At 54.8% G+C, this 10,098-nt stretch overlaps 2 long non-coding RNA genes across 2 annotated transcripts; both read left to right on the top strand.

Annotated features, from left to right (window-relative positions):
• The first annotated feature begins 3,133 nt into the window (after window positions 1-3,133).
• LOC115946568 (uncharacterized) lies at window positions 3,134-7,885 on the top strand. Its single transcript, XR_004080620.2, has 4 exons — window positions 3,134-3,308; window positions 6,594-6,765; window positions 6,922-7,066; window positions 7,649-7,885. It is a non-coding gene; the product is annotated as an uncharacterized lncRNA (long non-coding RNA).
• A 706-nt stretch (window positions 7,886-8,591) lies between these two features.
• Window positions 8,592-9,895, top strand: LOC117437271 (uncharacterized). The gene is made up of 3 exons (XR_004550421.1): window positions 8,592-8,896; window positions 9,308-9,437; window positions 9,567-9,895. It is a non-coding gene; the product is annotated as an uncharacterized lncRNA (long non-coding RNA).
• The last annotated feature ends 203 nt before the right edge of the window (window positions 9,896-10,098 follow it).

Genomic DNA, 10,098 nt, shown 5'->3' on the forward strand with positions numbered 1-10,098 from the left:
GGTTTTACCTTCTGGATGCTGTGAGCGCATCCCTGAAGCTGCAGTGATTGACAGCATCCCTGTCCCTCGCTGCCACCGAACCCTGATCCCATGAACCACGTGTGCTCCGTTTCCTTTGCCTGCTGGATTCAGTCTCTTCCTGCTGGATTCCGCCTGCCTCTGCTCTAGCAGTCCCTGCTTTTCCTCCTTTCATTCTTATTCCAAGATGCTTCCCTCCTGCATCCTCAATGGATGTACTGATGCTCTTGAGATCCCTTTTCTCTCCTTGCCTGCCCTTCCTGTACAGTTGGATATTAACATTCCGGTCAGAAGTTATCCCGACCAGCCTCTTATGCCAATTCAATCAGAGTTTTGCTTTGTATGAGGAATTGAGCTCCTCCTGTTTGTTCTCTGCCTCGTGTTTGCATACCCGGCTTTCTAAGGCATTAAACACATTGTCCACTATTGTCCTTGTCCTCCTATGAACCACCAATGGTTCACGAGGCAGCCTGGGATCAGGAGGGGTTCTGCTTGTCAGGAGGTTGGTGCAGAACAGCATTTATGGGATGGAGAGGCTGGGAATTAATGGGATTCAACGCTTATGGCACAATTCTGGTGCCAATCTGTGCTTTGGATTGTACCTGTTGTACCTATGGTACCCCATTGTACCTATGGTACCCCATTGTACCTATCACACCTATGGTACCCCATTGTACCTATGGTACCCCATTGTACCTATCACATCTATGGTACCCCATTGTACCTATGGTACCCCATTGTACCTATCATACCTATGGTACCCCATTATACCTATGGTACCCCATTGTATCTATCATACCTATGGTACCCCATTGTACCTATAGTACCCCATTGTACCTGTCATACCTATGGTACCCCATTGTACCTATGGTACCCCACTGTACCTATCACACCTATGGTACCCCATTGTACCTATGGTACCCCACTGTATCTATCATACCTATGGTACCCCATTGTACCTATGGTACCCCATTGTACCTATAGCAAGTGGTTCTGCCTCTCCTCCGCTTTGCTTTGGGGTGCTCTGTCGCTGGTGATGGACTCCTGCTTTTGGGCAGAAATCCTTGGGATCAGCAGCTCTTCCTCTGCTCATCTGCATTGGGGTGATGGGGTCCAGAGCTCAGGCTCAGGCAGTCCTTGGGCAGTGACCTCTGTGATGCTGCTTCAGCTTCTAGGCCAGATTCCATAATGATTCCTGCTGGAAGCACCCAGTAAAGCAGTAACCCCCATGTGCCTGCTTGGAGCTGTGGCTGCCCCATCCCTGGCAGTGTTCAAGGGTTAGGGTTAGGGTTAGGGTTAGGCTGGAGCAACCTGTTCTAGTGGAAGATGTCCTGGGTTGGAAGTGGAGGAGCTTTAAGGGGCCTTCAACCCAACCTGTTCCATGATCCCTGGATCCCTGGATCCCATCTCCAGGTGGGTTTGGTTCAGGATGTCCTGGATGAGCATGGGCAGGGTCTGCTGAGCAGCCCGTTGTGTGTTGAGCTCTCATAGGGAGGTTGGAGAGAGTTGAGCAGCCTGGAGATGGGCTGGGTTATGCCATGAGCATGGGAGAACAGTCCTGGACGCATGGAATTCACCAGTACAAGAGGCATCCTGGCTGGAGGAGCCATGGGAATGGGCTGGGAAAGGGCTTGATGCCAATATGGGAATGGTGCCTGGTGCTCAGAGCAAGGTGCATGCAGCAGGAGGAGCATGTGGATGCCACCGGCTCCTCCATATGGGGAAGGGCAGCGGATGGATTCCCAGCGATGCTCTTGTCATGTACATGGCCTCAAGCCTTTGTGTCCTTGATGGGATCCCAGTGTCCTGCTCAGCTCCAGGTGGGATCGTTGCCATCTCCAAGCCAAAGGGGCCGGTTTGGTCCAGGGATGCTCCGGGCGCTGCTGGCTCCAGGGCAGCAGTTGTGGTGCTTGGCTGGGTCCCTGCAATGGGCTGAAGCCACATGAGCTCCTCCCGGATTCCGGGAAGAGGATGGAGCCTTTGCAGCTGCTTGTTCCTGGGAACTGACAGTCCCAGGAATGCTGCCAAGTGTCTGCTGATGGATGAGCCCCTCTCGGAGCATGGAAACCTCCATACAGACAGTGCGGAGCTGCAGTGAGGGGGAATGGGAGCACTGGGAAGGGTGGTGGTGGAAGAGCCTCTTCATGTGCATGGGAGGACCTGGAGCTGGGCTGGGAAGAGAGTCCTGGAAACTGGAATTGCTGGTCTGAGATGGGAAGAACACGGAAGGAGTTAAGGGGCAGTGAAGACGTGAGCTGCTGGTGTGATGGGAACCAATGTGCCTTAGGAATGGGCATCCAAACCAGTCTGGAATGGGGAGAATGGGATGATTCCCATCGCAGCTGGAGACTGGGGACCTCCTGGCCACAGAGGGAACTGGGAGCTGCACTGCCTGTGGGTCACTGCTGCCAGCAAAGCCTCCTCAGCTGAAAGGCATCTTAAAGGGAAAAGCCACATTCCCACAGGGGCTGTGTGGATCATGGGCATCGTGCTGGGAGACACTGGGAAACACATGGGAAGATCCACATGGAGAGGCTGGGATCTTGGCCAGGCTCAGCTGATGTCCCCTCTCTTGCTCTGCTCTGGGAAACCAAAGCCTTACAGGAGCCATGGGGGCAGCTGAGCACCCACGTTTCCATCCTGCTTTGGTGATTCCTGCCTCCAATGATGCTCCATGCACCATCCCACTGGTCCCCATGGCCAGGACGATGCTCACAGAGCTCCAGCTCAAAGCCTGGCGAGCAGAACTTTCCAGCCCATGGGAATGGATGGAGGTGGTGGTGGATGTGGACCTGCTCTGACCTCAATACACATTGAAGCTCTGTGCTCCTCCTTGCTTGTGTGCTCCCATTGGGATGAATGAGGGACATGATGCTGCTCAGTGGTACCCAGACTGCTCAGAGCCCATGGACTGAGGTTTGGGAACCTCAACCCTCGTGTCTCCTGTTCTTATTTCCATCTTTTCCTCTGTAACGAATAGTTCTGCAGCTAATTCCTGATGGGACTATTTATAGCAGCCTGGTTCTCCCTCATAGGTCTGTTTGCTGCTCCCTCCCTGCCTGCTCCTTTGGTATAAATAGAGAGCCAGGGAGGTTTGAAAGCTGGAACAGGGAACAGCCGGCAAGGGGTGAATCCTTCTGTCCTGCTGCCCTCTGCTTGTTACACCCTCCCCTATAGGCTCAGCCAAGCCTCTGAGGGTCCCTGCTGCTGTGCCAGACCCCACTGTGTCTTCCTATGGGATGATGCTCATCTGGGGCCAGAAGAGGAGGCAGTGAACCCCAGGGATGCACGTGAGCGCAGGGACGAGGCCGGCGTGGGATGTGGGATGCTCTGTGTGGGTCGGGAAGGGAGGTGGGAGGATGAGATGTATGAGAGGGTGAAACACGTTGGGATGTGGGGGGAGCTCAGCAGGGGCTGCAGATGGGGATGGGGATTTGTGGCATCGCTTTGCACGTCCCTGGTTACAGCAGCACCAGTTGTGCTCCCCCTTTGGCACCAAAGGGGAACCCCGAGCCCTGTGGCTCCGCAATGGGTCTCTAAGGGGAGATGGGGCTTTGTTCCCAAAGCTTTCCTGGGCTGTGGACAAGCAGAGGAAGCTCTTGGCTTGACACGAGGGCAGCTGAGGACACCGGTTGCTTGCAGCCTGTGGGATGCACAAAGCAGCTGAACACGTTAATGGATCAAGAAGTGCATCAAGGACCATTAAAGCTACAGATACTGGCTTGGGGCTGGGAGATCCCTGAGCCCAGGTGGCTGGGGAAGAGGAATTGTGCCTGGGATGCTTCCCCCATTCCCATCACCTTCCCTTGCTTCCTGCTGCTGGGAATGGGGACAGGCAGCTCTTCAAGTCAGTTACTGAGCTGGCCTGACCCCTGTCAGGTTAAATCCAGGAAGGAGTCAGGTTGGGAGAAGAGAATGTGTTATCCGGGATACATGGACCTGCCCTTCCCAATGGGGCAGAGAATTCCATGGGGTTTCCAGGGAGTTTGCCTCTGTTCCCACTTCCCCCAGTTACTGACCCCATTTGCAAAGGGGCAGAGCATGGCTGGAATGATGTGCTGCTGTCAGATATCCCAGCACCTTCCTCTGGAGCATCTCAAACAGCTGGAACAGCAGATCTGCTCCATCCCCGAGGAAACAGTTTGTTGCTGGTTATTCCCACAAATTAGGAGCTTATGATGCTCTATCAGTAATGATAATTAAGTGTTCTCATCTTGAATTGCAAACTTAGCTGCTCCATGGAGCTGCCTGCAGGAGAGGGAATGAGCACAGGGAAAGGTGGTGGCTCCATTCATTAGATGCTGCTCCGGAGCATCCCTTTGGGAAGAGGGATGCTGCAGCCGCATCCCTGCCCCTGGCTCCCGGCTCCTCTCCCATTCCCTGCCTGGCTGCAGTGCTGCTGGATGTGGCAGGGCTGGTGCCTGGGCTCAGACCAGCAGCACAGGCTCTGCACCACCAGGGCTGGGTCAGGATGTGCCTCCAAGGGTGATGCTGGGGTGGGATGGGAGCTCTGCCGGGTTGGTCCTGCAGGGATACAGCATCACATCCATGCGTCCATCACAAGCTGCTCCTCTTTGCCTGGTACCTGCAGCACTTGTGGGGCAGCATCAGGGAGGGACCAGGCTCTTCCTGTTGGTGTCCTGATGGAGATGAAGGGGTCTCCAAGGCTCCAGGCTGGCCTGGTCTGTGCTGGATCTGAGTGTTGTGGGGTGAGGGACCTGCTGCTCTGTCCTCTCCTTGAGCCACATCTCAGCATCCAGAGCAGGGCAGGGCAGAGCCTTCTCTTAGCTCAGGCTTGTTCTGCTTAGACCCGGCTTCACTGGGATCAGCTCCGTGATGGCAGGATTTGCTCTGGATTCAAGCCCCAGCTTGGGTTCAGGACTGACCCATGGAGCATCCCAGTGTGGACTGGGCAGCACCTCTGGAGGGTCAGCGCCTGCATCCAGAGCTGGTGGCATCTGGGATGGGAGAGGGTCAGGCACCAGCAGGGCAGGAGATGGAGCTGGGATGGCAGCTGGGGCTGTGGGAGAGCCTCGGATGGGGAATGAGGATCATCATCAGCCTCAGATCATCCACCTAAGATTAGCCCTTGGTGCAGGCAGGGGAAGGGCTTTGAGCTGGGTCTATGAGAGCTCCTCCATCCCTGGGCCTGCGCTCCCCTTCCCTTCAGCAGTGCCAGGGCTTGGCTGATGCTGAAGCTGGGATCGATACCCAGCAGGTTCCTGGGCCTCGCATGCCAAAGGGAGGGATGGATGCTGGTCCTTCTGTCCAGAAACAGGGACCTGCTGCTGGAGGAGAGCACAGAACACAGCCCCGGACCAGGGGCTGGTAATGACAGCATAGGAATGGCACAAGGGATGCAGGCTGTGCAGCTCTGCAGCATTCCAGGCTCCGTTGTCCCAGCACCGAGCAGGATGGGGCTGAGGAATGAACCTTCCTGCACTGGCTGAGGCTGCTCCTGCATCCTCATCAAACATTGATGGCTCTCTTTAGGAGAGCTCTCCTGGAGCTGTGTTTAACACGAGGGGGAAGCCCTTTGGGAAGGGCTGTAGCAGGGGAGGAACCATCGTAGCCAGCATGGGATACTGACTCCTGCGGGATGCTGGGCAGGGAATGGGGCAGGATGAGCAGATGGTGGTGCTGGGGAGGAGCTCCTGCTCTGGAAGCAGCCGCAGGGGCTGATCCTTTCCCAGCTCTCCCCTACCAAGAGCCTGGAGCCAGCAGAGGAAATAGATGCTAATGGCTGGAGAAGGGCCAAGCCCTGATTCACGGTGGCCTCGCCTGCCCTGCAGCCATTTCTGGAGCACACAGCTCTGCTCTTTGGAGCCTGTTCTCCCCTTTCCCATTCCTGGATTGCACCAGGATGTCCTGGCCACGGACACGGAGCTTCCTGCAGCCCTTTGGTGGGAATCCCGGTTGGGAATGTCCATCAAGGATCGCAGGGTCCTGGGTAAGATTCAGTGCAATTCATAGTGTATGGCACACGTGGAGATGCAGGATGTGTGCTGCAGGGATGGGAAGAGGGGATGTCAGCCTCCTTACACTGAGGCTCTGAGGTTCCATCAGCCCCATGGAGGAGACAGGAACCCACTGAGCCTCCTGCCAAGGAGAGGGTTTGACAGAGAGAAGGAATAACCTGACAGCAACCATAGGGGAACCTGAAGTGAAACTGCTTCAAAGGGGCTCGGTCCAAAGCTCTTCCTTAAACCAGGAGACTCCTGGGAACAGCAGTGCCTGGTTTCCATAGGGAGCTGCACGTCTGATGCTGTTCTCGGTGTGAGCATCCCATGTGCAGAGAGCCTCTGCCCATGGCTGGGCTGTTGGATGCTCTGCTTCAGCCTCTGCACCACAGGCAAGGGATGCAGGGATGGGACAATGGGATGTGATTCCATGTTTGTGGCAGGGTTAATTCAGGCAAACCTGTGGTTCTGCTCAAGCAGAAACGTTGTAGGGATGGACTGGGAATGGGATGAGCATCAGTGAAGGGTGACTCTCCCTGTGTGCAGGGGAGGCCTGGGCTCAGCTTCCATCTTGCCACATCCGAGAGGAAGATTTGGGCTTGTTCCCTGGCACAGGATGTGATTCCCTGGTTGAATGGAGCTGTCTGTGCCTGTCCTGGTGCAGGACATCAGGAGCTCAGAGCATCTCAGCAGCAACAGCACAATCCAGGAGCACCAAATCAGCTTCTCCTCCAAGAAGGGAACCAAAAGCTTCACCTTCCCCCCGGAGATGCCCATTAACCAATAGGTAAAAGCATCAAGACTGGGCAGAACTCTTGTCTGCATCATAGACTTTTAAATAGCCTTTAACTCAATCTGCTCCTCGGAGCTGAACATTAAATGGCTACAAATGGACCTGGTGGGAAAACACGACCTCATTAAGTCTGTGCTTCATCCATCTCAGGCTGGAGCAAACCACACTGAGAGGCCTGCGAGCCAATGGAGAGGGAAAGGGATAACATGGAGCTGCAGGCTCAGCCCAGCCATAGGCGGCATTGCCAGAGCATCCGGTTGCTCCTTTTCCTCCTGGATCCATGTGGAATTCTCAGGTCAGGCTGGAAAAAAGGAGCCCAAACTGGGGATGGGTTGGAGAAAAACTAAATCCAGTTCTTGCTTTATTGCAGAGGCAGATTAAACATAACATGGGGCTCATTGTGGGCACATCACTGGAGCTTAGGGCTGGCTGGAAAAGCTTTGTGAGGGGTAAAGAAACCAGTGAATAGATGGAAACCCACTAAAACTGGGCTCAAACAGCAGCAGAACTGCTGCTCTTTGGGACTGAAGATGATGTCCAAAGAGCAGCAAAGGGAACCCCAAGTGGGATGTGGAGCTGGTGGGATAGTGGCTCCTCCATCCTTCCTTCTGCTGAATCCCAGCAGTAAAGCAAAGGGATCTGCAGAACAGGATGGGAAGTCCTTGATAAACCATAACACAGCTAAAGAGGGGCATGGAAATGCAGCCCCAGGGTGCTGCAACATGGAATTGTCCTGATCCAGCCGGGATCAGGCTGGCAGATCCCGAGTCACCGCAACAGGCAGAACTAGAGCAGAGTTAGGCTGGGTTTAACACCAGGTTGTACCACTCTCATACTCTTTCCATATGGTTTTACTCTGTTCTGTCCTCTGGTGCAGTTTCATGGCTGGACACTCATTTAGCACAAGCCGAACGCCTGCAGGCAGCTCTCGCTCCATCCTGCATGGATTCAAGCATCAGGCATCCAGCTGAGCTGCTCAGCCCCTTGGAAGGGCTGCATGGATGAAAGGCAGCAGTGAACGAACCCCAAGGAGCTGCAAGTGTTTCTGCAGCCATAGAGGAAGAAATAATTACCAGCTCTGGGGCAGCAAGGGGAGAACTGGGAATGCTGCGGAGCATGGAGCATCCGGATGCTGTGGAGCATGGAGCATCCGGATGCTGTGGATCATGGAGCATCCGGATGCTGTGGATCATGGAGCATCCGGATGCTGCGGATCCCAGAGCCCTCATCGGAGGCAGGTCGGGAGCACCTTTGGCTCTGTGTGGTTGGCTGCTGATGGGGGTGTTTTGACATTGGAATGCCAGGATGCTGGGTACCACTCATCTCCCATCCCATGGGGTGATGCTGCAGGAAGAGCTTCCTTCAGGACTCAATCCCGTTTCATTCCTTGGCTTGTGGGAAGAGGCAGAGCAGGGAAGCTCCTGCATTTTGCATGGGAGGAGGGATTCGTCTTGCTGGGAGTAGGGAACACGAATGAGGATGCCTGGAATTGCCTCCAGAACTGGAGCTCTGCAGGGATATGGTTTAGTGGGAGGTGTCCCTGCCCATGGCAGTGGGGTTGGAACTGGATGAGCTTCAGGTCCCTTCCAACCCTCACTGTTCTATGGTTCTATGGTTGGCTTTGCCCATCACCCCTCATGCAGCTGAGGGTGTCCACACTGGGTGTCCAGACACCCTTCTCTTTCCCAGCACCCACCCTTGGGTGGGGGTGAATCCATCCAGAATGAGGTTTCTCTCTCTTTTTGTCATTTCCCCCTCTCTTTTTGCCATTTCCCCCTCTCTTTTTGTCATTTCCCCCTCTCTTTTTGTCATTTCCCCTCTCTTTTTGTCATTTCCCCATCCTTACCATTGAAGGAGGCAGGATCACTATAAGCTCCACAGAACCACTAAAGTCTCCCCTTAAACCCTAATGAGTTCCTAATTCCTCCTCATGAGCTGCCGTTTGGATCCCGTTTCCTTTCTTTCCTCTGAAGCTGCTTTCTAAAGGACTTGGCTGTCTGGAAAAGCCACCAGACCTGGTGTGTGACCCCATTCCCATCACACATTGGCACGGACATGGGATTATGGGATCCTGCATCGCCTGTTCCCATGTCCTCAGAGCGGCAGCGTCCCATTAACAATCCAGGTCAGTTGTATGGTGAATGCTGATTCCTCTGCCCTCCAAAGCATCCGAGTGTGTGTGTGTGTGTTCCTGCTGCATGGAGCTCCCCACGCTTCCTTCTCCATGTGTTTAGCATGGGGACAACAGACGCAGCTCATCCGTTCCCATCCCCACGTTCCAGCTCCATCAGGAGCCTGTTCACAGAGCATCCTGCAGGAGAACAGAGGCCATTTGGATGGGGCTCGGAGCAGAGGGTTAGAGTGGGTGTCATTTAAGCCCAGGGCTATAGAAAGGATAATGGTTTTCCATAGGGAGCATCCCTGTTTCCAGCCTGGGGGCTCAGTTTGGCCTCAAAAGTGCATCATGTCACCCCTTGACATTGTCCCTTCTGGAAGCCTCTGCTGATGGCTTTGGGAAGCAGTTGTCAGCCTGCAGGAATATGTGGCATGGGCTCATTCCCACATGGAAGCAGGCGGCTTAGCTGTCCTGGTGGAGGAGAGCCAGGCATTCCAATGGGGATTCCTGCACTTCCCGGCCAGCAGGGAGATGTTTCTGGATAACAGAGGTAAGGGAATAACTTTGTCCTCCCCATCCCTGCTCAAGGCCAGCTTGGACACAGGGATTGGAGCATCCTGCTCCGGTGCCCGTGGCTTTGGATGAGCTTTAAGGTCCCTTCCAACCCAAACCATTCCAGGATTCCATGGAGGCAATTGGTGGAGCTGAACTTCTCCAAGCCCCTCTCCATCAGAGCACGTCAAGGACCAGATGGGGACTTCTCCCCTCGATTAAGCTGAGCTTAATATAACGATGCCATCAAACCCCAGCCCATCTGCATCCCCACGCACCTCCAGCCCCTGCTGCTGTCTCAGTGCAGGGATGTGATCCCCTCCTTGGCACAGCTTTGGCATTGTCCAAACCCCCCCCAGCCCCATGTTCACACTGCAGCAGATGGCACCACAGTGACACAGGGACCTCCGCTCAGCTCCAAGCAGGATGAGCTCTATTCCTGCTGGATGGTGGCCCAGGGCCAGGTATGCAGATGAGCAGATGGTTTAAGGGTCATGTATGTGCTGCCATCAGCTCTGGCCTCATTGCATAACCCTAACCCTAACCCTAACCCTAACCCTAACCCTAACCCTAACCCCCCCCCGAGCTCCATTTATTGGATCTATCCATAGCAGCATCAACTGGTTTGGGTTGGAAAGGGTTTGGGCTGGAAGCTCCAG

Source organism: Melopsittacus undulatus, chromosome 20 (genome assembly GCF_012275295.1).
Source record: "Melopsittacus undulatus isolate bMelUnd1 chromosome 20, bMelUnd1.mat.Z, whole genome shotgun sequence".
In the NCBI taxonomy this organism is placed as follows: Eukaryota; Metazoa; Chordata; class Aves; order Psittaciformes; family Psittaculidae; genus Melopsittacus; species Melopsittacus undulatus.